This window comes from Pseudochaenichthys georgianus, chromosome 3, assembly GCF_902827115.2.
Source record: "Pseudochaenichthys georgianus chromosome 3, fPseGeo1.2, whole genome shotgun sequence".
Classification (NCBI taxonomy): domain Eukaryota; kingdom Metazoa; phylum Chordata; class Actinopteri; order Perciformes; family Channichthyidae; genus Pseudochaenichthys; species Pseudochaenichthys georgianus.
Window position 1 is genome coordinate 48,967,458 of NC_047505.1, and position 10,476 is coordinate 48,977,933.

Consider the following 10,476-nt stretch of genomic DNA (forward strand, 5'->3'; position numbering starts at 1 on the left):
AATAACCTCCAGTGTTCATTGGACCAGGTGTTTCGCAAAAAAAAAAAAAGCGATACAATAACACATGAGCATTTATAGCCATGGTTGTCATAGCTTTGATCAATGAGGAAGCTTTTGTATACCAAGACATAACAGATGATGTCAGCTGTGTAACTATTCTATGACTGAAAAACATGTAATCATCATTATATGAAAGAAAATGAAACACTTCATATCAAACCAGAGCTTTATACCAAGCAGATACAATACATGTTGTTTCATGTATTGCTATTGGCTGTTACTGTGTTAAGTAGTTCCACATTATATAATCCAAGTGTTAATTCAGCTGTAATAGTTCCTCAGAGGATGTCTTTATGTGGACATAATAAGAATTAGATGTATGTTATGCTAGCTCACAGAGACAAAAGTGGGGTATCAAAATGCCTCTTGGCGACCCACGTACAAAGGCACACATTGTGCTCCTGGGAGAAGAACATACAGTAAGGCCATTTCCTCTTATTGGCGCTCTTGGCAAGTCTAATATTTACAGAAATGTTATGGCTTGACAACCCTCAATTAAACTTGTCATAACAGAGCCTATCTAAAGGAGAGACAGGAAGGAGGGGATGCTGGGAATGATGTCAGCCTGGCTGAGAGGAGAGGGGCACGGAGGCATGTGAACAGCTGTTCTGGGATCGTCTGCGGTTCAGCGGGGTATCGAGCATGCCGCGTGTGTATGTCATGTTATCAGAATCACAATGTGACTGAGTACAGTGGGTACACACAGATATTTGACCCGGTTAATGTGTGCGTTCTTGTGTTAAAAGATGATTACATAACACAAGATTGACACTCTGAAACAAGCCCTCACTTACTGTAAGGACGAGACTCGCAGACTAAACAAAAACATTGCGAGCTGCAGTGTTGTAGCATTATGAGCAGAGGAGGTAGAAGAACTCACATTCTTTACTCAAGTCAAAGTAGCAATACTACAGTGTACAAATACTCTGTTAAAAATCATAGTCCTGCATTCAAAATGTTACTCAAATAAAAGTACAAAAGTATTTGCATCTAAATATACTTAAAGTACGAGAAGTAACGGCCCGTCCACACTACAGCTTCGACAGCTTCAAAAACGGTTTCCAACGCGTCCGCCCATTCACTTTGAATGGGGTGACCTCACTTTCGCCGAACTGCATTGTGGGAAGCAGAGCGGAGCTTTCCTGGCGCTTCACGCTGCAAAAGTTGAGCAATGTTCAACGTTTGAAGCTTCTGAAGCTTTCGGTGGAAGCGTCAGCCAATCAAATCATATGCCAGTACAAGCTCTAGCCAATCAAACCACTGCTTGTGTGTCAGGGGCGGGAGATTCATGTGATTGGTTGTTGGTCGAGCTTCAGACACGCCCAGCTCCAAGCTTTTTTTTAAGCTGGCGGCGTGCGCTGAAGCTTCGACGCTTCTTCCCATTCACTTTGAATGGGGTGACGTCACGCTTTGCCGAACTGCATTGTGGTTACGTCGCTTCGCTTTGCTCGCGTTTGCTCGCCTCAAAAGTTGAGAAGCGTCAGCCAATCAAATCATATGCCAGTACAAGCTCTCGCCAATCAAACCGCTGCTTGTGTGTCATGGGCGGGAGATTCATGTGAGTGGTTGTTGGTCGAGCTTCAGACACGCCCAGCTCCAAGCTTTTTTTTAAGCTGGCGGCGTGCGCTGAAGCTTCGACGCTTCTTCCCATTCACTTTGAATGGGGTGACGTCACGCTTTGCCGAACTGCATTGTGGTTACGTCGCTTCGCTTTGCTCGCGTTTGCTCGCCTCAAAAGTTGAGAAGCGTCAGCCAATCAAATCATATGCCAGTACAAGCTCTCGCCAATCAAACCGCTGCTTGTGTGTCATGGGCGGGAGATTCATGTGAGTGGTTGTTGGTCGAGTTTCAGACACGCCCACCGGCAAGCTTCAACGCACGCCGCCGTGTGGACGCTGCGTAAAAGTACTCGTTATGCAGATTATGCAATCATATATATATTATATGTTTTTTTATATGTATTGATGTGTTCATCAAGCTGGTAAAGGTTGAAGTCATTCTATAAACTTCATGTACTGCTGCATTGCATTTTAATTTACTCCAGGTGTAACTAAAGTCTTATTTAAGATCACATTATTTATCACTAATAGCTGCAAAGTTACTAAAGGTATGATATCATTGTAGTGGAGTATACAAAGTAGCTCACATTGTACTTAAGTACAGTACTTGAGTAGCTAAGTTACTTAACGCCACTGGTTATATCTCTTACCTCCACATCGCTGCACTCTAGCCTTTGGCGCGTACACAGCCGGACGCTCTCCTAAAATAGGTCACTGTCTTTGAAATTGACTTATTTGGCGCTATCATATCTTCAAACATGTACGTAGGTGTCTGAGTGATCGGATCCGAAACTCAACCTCCTATGTAATAGCATTTTGTCTTCAGACATCAATCTGTCCGTTTCACTGCTTTGAAGTTGAGCCACGTCACGGAGCTCACTGAAACAAAACGCGGGGGAGAGAAGGGGCTCGAGAAGGAAATCTCTTTGCGATACATGTCTGAATTATTACCGGGATGTAAGTACGTAACTCGAGCCAGAGACGTGGAGTGCTTTTGGAGTCTGTGTAAAAGGATCCAGTCAGAGGTGAAGAGAAAACCAGTCTGACCCCGTGCACAGGTCAGCCCGTCTGTTTGGTTTTCTGAGTCTGCACCATGTGCTCTCTTTGAAAAGGGGACGGTCCATGCTGACGTTGTAAATTACAAGGCAGGCTTGGAGGTGCCGGTTTGTGGGTGTCTGTGTGTGTATCTGTAAATGTATCTGGTGCTGTGAACCTGGTCACCCACTGACTTCAGCCTCAGGCAAACAGCACAGAGTCCAACTCAAAGGCTGTGCGATTCACAAATATGATTCAACGCGGAGATGACGGGGCCCCTTAAATGCCATTTCCCGGGCCCTGGCATGGTGATAATTGAAAACGTCAGTAAAAGTGCTTAGGAGAAATTCCAGCGGGATTATCGCCCCAGTAACATCGACACACAGAGGGGTTGTCTCTGGAGAACACAAAAGAACTTGTCTCCATATCATAAAACCTGCGCTGTTCCCCTGCTTTTTTTTTAATGAAACTGCTGCTATGCCAATCCTGGGAGGGGAGTTAAAGTAACATCTTGTTTTTTTGGTGGGAGCCGTTGATATGTGTGTGTGTGTTGGAGATGATGTAGGGATGGGTGGGGGGTGTGGGAGGGGGGGGTGAAGCTGTGGCAGTTCCCCTCCTCTCTCTTTCTCGAAAGCCAGTGTTGTCGGTGCATCATATAAAAGAAGATATACAAGCAATTCACATGCAAATGCTGAGGGTGATTGAGAAAAGAGGGGGAGAAAGGGGAAATGTGCTATTGAAAGCCAGTGGAGGGATGGGGATGGGGGAAAGGGGGGGGGTGAGGATAGAGGAGGGGGGAGGTCGCTTTAAGCGTTGGCGAGGGAGGTGTGAGGTGGCGGCGCGGTGAAACAGAGAGACATTTGTGTAATCTGGCTCTATGTATCACCACTTCTGAATAATAACATGGAAAAAGAGACTTACCTCATCTGCCTGGCCGAGCCAAGGCATCAATAAAAGGGCCGAACAATGGAATTGCTATTAGCCCGGCCTCTGCGCCCAAGCTACATCACCAGTATTCTTTGGAGCCACTGGCAAGAAGATTAATGTTTTGTTAAATATCAGTGTGGGAGCATGTGAAGAGGGGAGCGAACAGGAGGGGGGGGGGGTTGCTTACTGGGTCTTCTAAACTTAGTCAGCCCTGGCTCTCTTTGTAATTATGGTGTTGCTACGGATGCGTCCCACTCTCTCTCTCTCTCTCTTCCCAAGTGTTAGCGGAGCGTTGTTATGGTATCAGATGCATGTATTTGTCGAGAGGATTATGGGTAATGTTGCGTGGACATGTGTGGCTTGCTGCTCTGATGCATTCCTTGGCCTGAAGCCCTCATGGCAAAATGTTCTGTGTTGCCGACTTAATGCACCGGCTCCTCTGTGACACTGAGCCCAATCGTCTCTGTCCTTATGTATTTGCCCGATCTGCTTTTTTTAAGAACTTTGGAACATATTTAAGAAATTGCAAGACCCTAGATTTGACTTAAAGGGGAGCTATCATGCAAAATGCACTTTGTGATGTCTTTTATACATCAATATGTGTCCCGGGTGCGTCGGGGAACTCACGCAGCGTCAGAAAATATAACCCTCTCTCTTTTCCTCCGTACCCAAATCTTTTAAAAACGGGGGTACAACCAGCGGATACAGATTTGCTGCCGATCTGACGTCAAATCGGCGACGGACCCACAGAAAGTTGCTATCAGAAACAATGCCTGACGTGTTTTGGACGTAATCTCGTCTTTGTTTACGTTAGCAAGCGTCAGCTAACACTCAGAGCTAACCTGTACTGGAGAGCACATGTGTTTGAAAAGCGGGAAATAAAAAAAGGAACTCACCTTGTGTATACCATACTGTTTCAGAGATAATCCTTGATGTGGTTTAGAACAGGATGGCGTTTTATCACAGCAGAATTTAACTTAATCTCCGGTAGAATTCTGATCGGGCATTAGCTCCGCCTCCTCTCAAAATCCGCGTTTCTCTAACAGGGCTGAAACAGAGGGGTATGAGCAATATGAGGCATGGCTACAATGGATGAACTGTTTGGTATTTGAAGCAAAAAACTTCACAGACATGTTTTGTATATGTCTGGCCCTACAATATATGTTTCCAATACAGCATGATAGGTCCACTTTAAAAGAAAACGGAAACAAGCCTATAGAATCAAAGATGGTGTAATCGACTTAAAACTTAAGGAAAGATAATTGTGACAATAGTCGACGGTGTTTACATTTGAAGTAGAATAGTAGTTTCCAAAAACATTAGAAAATGCAGAACCTAATTTTTGACACAGGCAAACTTTATATGACACGTACAATTGTATTTATTTACTTACTTTTATGATTCATAAGAAAGTAAATGAGGAAAAGACTTCTGGTTAATGTCAAATTGCCTTGTGGACAGGATTGATGTCCTTTGTGTTCGGTTAAGTGCATCTTAACCCACTGTCCTTACTAGATTTCAAGTGCGTGCTGAATTTAAATAGTTGTTTAATATAAAAAGACAGGACGACATGAACCTGATGTCCACTGTCTCCCTTATAATTTGCACAATTTCCCAGATCAATATTATTCAATATATAGACACATTTCCCCCCCATCTGATCACTACACCCCTGATACTTGTACATCTCAGTGTCCTGATGACATGTGTTCATCATACGTGTTACTTTTCAGCTGCAGTGTGCTCACAGCTGCAAACTGCCCAGTGCAACCACAGACCTCCACTGTTGACCGCTGAAGCACTTTGGGGTTTAGGTCCTCATTCAATACACCTCAACTTTATTTAATCAGGCGATTTTCCATTTGCACTCTTTCCTCACCTCTGGGTTACTATGGGTTACTCTGCATCCTCTGCGTTAAATATCATAAGAACACACCAAACAGTCAACAGTAGAGGTAGTTAACTAAAAGTCGTAGGTATCCCAGCTATCATACAGTATGTGGGTTTCTCTTAACCAGGATGCGGCCGTTAAAGCAGCAATATTTCCTATTTACTTTTGGTTTGTTTTTCACCTAAATTGCCATCACAACCAGCCACAGAACCTTTTGAGTTGCGACGCAAATGTGAGTCACATGTAGTCGTGTAATGACTTTCTCCCCTCGTAAAACATAAACAATATACACACACAAACACACACAACCTACAGTTCTTCCTTTGAGAGAAAGAGGCCTCTAATTTAAATGGCATTTGCATGTGTGTGTGTACTATATGTGCAACTCGCCAGACATCCTACCCCTGTGTAAGTAACAGCACTTAGGTGGGGGTTGCGGACCCACAATATTACACACCCTCATAAATCTATGGCCCCTGTAGCATTGATGTCGGTGGCCTGTGATCTAGGGTGATAGGCATGTCCGGACACAACTGCCCTCCCTCCTGCGCCTCGGCTCTTTTCTCCGTAGCGTGTATGAAAGAAACAAAAGGTCAGGGGTGAACCTAGTCGCATGACAACAGGCTGACAGGCTCAGTTGCTAAGGGGATAGGTGACAAGGTGGCACGGACGCGGGGTGACAAGGTGATGGCATGAGGTGACAGAAAGTTACCAGGTGAGGACGGAGGTGAGTGACGGCATCTGACCGACTCCCTCTCTTCTCCCGTGTCTGTCTTTCTTACTGGCATCCTTTCTCTCTGCGTCCACGTCTTGCTCTCCCCGGCAATCACACTCCGTCACACCTTTGAACTCCGTCTGCCTCACTTTGACAGCAAATGTGTGTGTGGGCTTTCTTGTTAGAGCGGTTGTGTGTGTGCAAACATGGAAGTACTTGTGTACTTACAGGTGTCATGCGATAAGGATGTGTTTCTTCCAGCTTTTGCTTCAGTTGTAATCTGACTTCTTCATGTTCATGCTTTTGTTTCGGCTCCTTTGAGCTACTTTATATATATTTATGTGTGTGTGCGTGTGTGTTCCACAGCACTTAACATCCTTCCTGTTTGCTCTCTTAGCTCTGAGTCATGGCTGCAGGGGAGGCATACATACTCCTGTTGGCAGTTGAGGAGAACGAAATAGAAGGTACTCCCCTCATTTCATACGCCAGCAACCTCGAACACTGACTCAGCAACCAACCGTGTGTGTGTGTGTGTGTGTGTGTGTGTGTGTGTGTGTGTGTGTGTGTGTGTGTGTGTGTGTGTGTGTGTGTGTGTGTGTGTGTGTGTGTGTGTGTGTGTGTGTGTGTGTGTGTGTGTGTGTGTGTGTGTGTGTGTGTGTGTGTGTGTGTGTGTGTGTGTGTGTGTGTGTGTGTGTGTGTGTTCCTACATGTGTATGCTTATGCATTGGTCTACATATTATGCCTTCTAAGAATAACTTTGCATGGTGGCACACATTGTTTGAGATCAGCGGTCATATTTGCACAATCTGCAGCGCAGCGCTGTGTTCTCAGAGAATCAGCCAGACATTATTCTGCTGGGAAGGGGAAGAGGATTTGACCTGTCTGGCCCTTCACACACCACACGTCTTGTTCGGGGCAGCTCCTCCTCGCCGGGGAGGTGAGGGGAGACACAATAGCAGCACTCATTGACCGGGTTAATAAGTATTCTGTCTTGGTCCCAGTCAGATGCTCTTTCCCTTCTCATACACTGTCTGTGTGTTGCAGTCTTCAAAGCGGCACAGTGACCTCATGTCTGCCTAACACAGCTTTTGTAAACTAATGAATGACAGGGGCCGATCCATGTGTGTGTGTGTGTGTGTGTGTGTGTGTGTGTGTGTGTGTGTGTGTGTGTGTGTGTGTGTGTGTGTGTGTGTGTGTGTGTGTGTGTGTGTGTGTGTGTGTGTGTGTGTGTGTGTGTGTGTGTGTGTGTGTGTGTGTGTGTGTGTGTGTGTGTGTGTGTGTGTGTGTGTGTGTGTGTGTGTGTGTGTGTGTGTGTGTGTGTGTGTGTGTGTGTGTGTGTGTGTGTGTGTGGCAGATAGGTAGGTGTGTGTTGGCTGCCTTTGCTCTGGGTCACATGGGGCATGTCACTCTACACTTTGTGTTGGATTGTTGCATGAGCTGTTTTGGCAAAAACAGACCTTTGTAATGTGGGTGATGTCACAAAGCAGCGTTGCCAACATGTACCAGTATGCATCAGTTTCATAACACAAGAGACATAGCAATAAAGGGTTTCAAATAAGATCAAACGTATTGTATTCATAATGGTAATAAACACATATAATACAATAAGCTGCAACACATAGGCGACTGGTTAATTAAAAAAGAATTGAAAACTGAAAACTCATCTCTTTCGACTCCACTTCGAGCGATAGAATTATTAACAAAGCACTTATATACTAATAAAGAACTGGCTTACCGAAAGCCAGTTGAGTAGCACTTGAAATGTTTTAGCTCTATGAAGCCTGATGTACTTTATGATTCTGTTTTCTTCAAGTTTGTATTTTGTTGGTCGAACGCACTTATTGTAAGTCGCTTTGGATAAAAGCGTCAGCTAAATGTAATGCAATGTAATGCCAACTGTTTGGATAAATACATATCCAAGTATTCATCATGCAAAAATGAATCTCAAAAAACAAGTTTTCTATCATATTAACCGTATTATGTACTAGATTTTGACTCACACAAAATACTGCCGTATAGTGTGTTCTGGGACTTGAACTTGTGACCCTCTGGTTCTTAAGCCTTAAGCTACTGCCGTCATGTGTACCACCTACTGTGATACGTTATATAAAATCCATACCCTGCAGCGACATTCTTCCCGTCTACTATAAGGTGTTTCTTCAGGTCTCTTGGCTCAATCTGGTTACATTTGCCATAATTAATTAAACCGTCTTGGCTACTAGCCAGTCATATGTTTTCCATGACGTACTGTACATGCGAGAGTCAGTATTGTTGTGTTGGAAATGTGTACCGTCAGTTTCAGGAAACACCCATTGATATTTCGCAACGAATATGATGACCTGTCCTTCTACACTGTTTTCTGCAATAACCCTGGACGTAGGACCCAAAATATGTGTTCCTTTTGAGTCGTTGAAATCTGATACTCACTTTCATAAAAAGTGTGCTTTACCGTAACAAGCGGGTCAAATGTTAGATGTTTAGAAAGCGTGCACTAGCTAGGCTTGAACTGACAACACTCCGGTTCCTACGCCTTACAGACAGAGCAACTGCCATCTTGTGTACGAACCGCTCGTATATAAATATGAACTCCTGCAGCGACGTTCTTCTTGACTGCTGTTAAAAAGGTCAGGTCAAGGCAGCATCCGACCTGGTCTCCATCAGGTGACCTGGCTCTGCTCAGCTGGTGTGCTGTCCAGTGCCAGAGGAGAGGACAAGGCATGAGGGACATAAGCCATCAGCGTCAAGGGAGGGAGAGGGGAGCCTCCGCCATGGCCTGCTGCCGTGAGCTGCTTGTTTACAGGAAGGTGTGTGTGTGTGTGTGTGTGTGTGTGTGTGTGTGTGTGTGTGTGTGTGTGTGTGTGTGTGTGTGTGTGTGTGTGTGTGTGTGTGTGTGTGTGTGTGTGTGTGTGTGTGTGTGTGTGTGTGTGTGTGTGTGTGTGTGTGTGTGTGTGTGTGTGTGTGTGTGTGTGTGTGTGTGTGTGTGTGTGTGTGTGTGTGTGTGTGTGTGTGTGTGTGTTGCTAAAGGCCTGGATGGAGAGATAGTACCTCCTTCATCTCTAATGACTATTGAGAGTGTCTCACAAGATGGCAGCCCGCAGAGAGCACCTGGCCGGCTCACCCCCCACTGGTTCCTCACACCGTAGGAGGCCAAGAGACACAGTTGATGTATGCGCAGCTCTCGCTGAATCCTGAGGTCATGTGATCCTCTCCCTAATTGTCATGTTTAAATCTCTTCAAAAGAAGAGATGGAAAATTCCAATCCTCGGAGGTCATGCGCTCAGGCCACCGGACCTTTGTGTTTGCTCATGCAAGACTGAAAAAGGTAACAGTCTATGTTTATATAATTTTTATAGCTTCGTATGTCGGGCACGGAGAAGAAAAACAACATTTCCCTGCAAGTTGGTCAGTGATTGATGTCATGTTTGGACAAGTATGAACAATTCATCTTTTATGGGGACTTAATTTCCTTTCAAAAATCCCTATTATTCCGTTAGAGAGGAATGTGTGCTTGAATCAGATATTTAATATGTTGATATAGCGCATGGTAATAAAATACACCCCTTTAAGGACACAGTCTGTAATGTATTTGGTTCACATTTACGATGGTAGCTTGGGTGCTTTTTTTTTTTTTTATAGAGGTGTACAGTAGCAACAGTTATGAAGTCGTGAGCGTGGTAAATGTCATTTTAATTTCATACAGCAGCCCACTGTTAAAAGCTTATTCCAGTAATCATACATGTCGGAGCCCCTCCACACTGCCAAAGTACGGGTGAACACCTCGCAATTACTTATCTGCATTTTGTTGAGACGTTTATAATTCCCACAACCTAATACAGGAGCATCGACTCAAATTACAGGCTTTGAGTTTCACGGTGAGAACTTATTTATTGTGGCACCTTCTCTTTCTTTGCCGGTGTCAGTCGACTACAAAACCTAATTAGTGCTTTCAGCTCGACACCCATTAGCTGAAACACGATCCTTGGCCTTGTGGAGAAAAATAATTATGACATTCCTCGTATAAATCATTGGTTATGTCCTGAGCCCCTTTCAATGGAAATATGATTTCCCACTACAAATTGTCCAACCTGTTTTACGTTCTCCAACACATAATTAAAGCCGTGGTGTGTGAGAGGAAGTAATTTTGTTCAAAGGCTTTTGGCAACAGCGGCGCTATGTCTTTTCTGCTTGTTTAGAGAGCAGCTACTGGCAAACCTGTGCATGAGAGCCGTGTAATGGATTAGGAACAACAGCAGGAACATGTGTGAATACCCTGGATTTGTCCGTCAGCC